This window comes from Chinchilla lanigera, unplaced genomic scaffold (assembly GCF_000276665.1).
Source record: "Chinchilla lanigera isolate Chin_1 unplaced genomic scaffold, ChiLan1.0 scaffold00004, whole genome shotgun sequence".
NCBI classification, from domain to species: Eukaryota; Metazoa; Chordata; class Mammalia; order Rodentia; family Chinchillidae; genus Chinchilla; species Chinchilla lanigera.
This window is the reverse complement of record NW_004955405.1, coordinates 40,197,689-40,199,591: the sequence shown is the minus strand read 5'-3', so window position 1 is coordinate 40,199,591 and position 1,903 is coordinate 40,197,689.

The following is a 1,903-nucleotide window of genomic DNA, read 5'->3' as shown; positions in this document are numbered from 1 at the left end:
CACCACCTGGGTAATTTGGTCAGACTCTATCTCAAACAATAAGAAAAGGGTTGCGAATGTAGCTCAGTGTGAAGGTTCTGGGTTCAGTCCCTAGCACAAAGGAAAAAAAAATGTGCTAGTAGGAAAACTGTGAATGGCCGTGTGTGCAGGGGCTCAGTGTGTGGGTTCTGTAGCATTTCTTTGGTGGCTTTTCTAGGGGTTCTATCCCTTCCTTGTAGTCTTCAGAGCTGAGTGGGTACAGAGAGTGATTCAGAGTTTCATTCTCCCAGGTAAAATCGTGAGCCATCTTTGGAGGAGCGGGGCTGGCCAGTGTCACCCAGTTAGCATGTGGATGGCCTCGCTGTCCCAGCTCAAGGCCAGTGGCGTTTCCAGTCTTGCTGCCTGTGACCTGTGCTTTAGGAGGAGGCTTAGGCAGTTTTAGAATCAAGGACCCATTGCTGTGTTCGGATAGTTGAAACCAGAAAAAGTAAAAAAGAAAAAGATACGAAAGAAACTTCCTTTACCTCAGTCATCTGGATTGCTCACATGACATATTTTCTGACTTGGGGAGGCGGAAGCAGGGTTTAGCCCCTGCTCAGCCTGCCAGCCCCAGTCACTGTTGGAACTCAGTCTTGGATTAATCCCGAGATGGACTCAGGAACACTTGAAAGCCAATTGCATTATTATTGTCTGTGCATAGCTTGCATTTTATGACCCGCTTGACGATGCAGGGAGCATAAATCTCAGGGAGGGCCGGCTTGTGTTCCTGTTAGAGATGGGCTGGCTTCAGATGTCTGCTCCAGGATGTTTGAGCTGAGCGGGGTGAGCCCATTAAACCAGTGCAAGTTCTCGGGGGGCGGGGGAAGAGCCCTGTCTCGAACCAAATGCTTTGCACAGGCAGCATCTGGGGACTGTGGGGTGTGTGTGGACCGTGGAGAGCAGCTTGGCGGGTTCCACGGGGATGTCGCTGGCGTGTGGCGGCGGGGCTCACAGTTCTGTTGTAAGGTGGTGACCCTCGGCAAGCACTGCCGTGGAGGCAGGGCGGGGTCCAGGAAGGCATGTCCTTGTTCAGCTGCACACTCCTGCTTTTCTGATTTGCTCCCCAGCCAAGTCCTCCAGGAAGCAGCACCACGCCCGGCCCAGGCGGGTGCTTCACCACCACGTGGTTCCATAGATTTGACAAAACGTGGCCACAGGCATGGCCGGTGGCCGTGGTGCTGAGTTGGAACTAGAGTGTCACCTTCATGCCCCGTGGGGACTTGGCTGTGCATTCCGTTTGGGGTTCCATTTTTGGAATAAATAGGCTGTCTTGTGGGAGGTGGCATTGGATCCACGGGGGGTGTGTGGTCATTTATGAGCTGTGGTCTCCCGCAGGAGTGCAGAAGCCAAGGGGAAAGATGGTGTGACTGGGGCAGCTCACCGTTCCGAGGCCAGGCTGCTGGTAGAGGGCGCGCGTGTAAAAAGGGTTCTTATCAGAGATGACGACTGACGGTGTTTGTCATGTTGGGTCCAGTTCAGCTCAGCAGATACCGATGAATGGGCCACTGCAGCGCCTGATCCCCTCCCAGATGGTGACACGCACAGGGCTGGGGCCAGAGCGGCTCCTTTCTGCAGCCTCTGCTCACTGCCCGGGGGTAGGTGCCACTAGCGCCCTCCCTTGTGTTAGCACAGGGGCTGTGCTCGTAAGAGGCGTGGGCATTTGTAGGTGGAACGTGATTTGTCAGTGAATATGTGTGCAGAGGGCAGTGTGATCCTTATGGGTCCTTCCCCCACTGTACCCTAGCGTGACACTGTTGTCGTCTGACTGGCAGCTGTACAGGTCGCACCTGGATGGCTCCTAGAAATGGCATTTGGGTGAGGGGTGGCCAAGGGCAGTGGTCCCGGGCCATTTTACAGAGGGAGGGGTGGCTGAGTGGAGGCATGA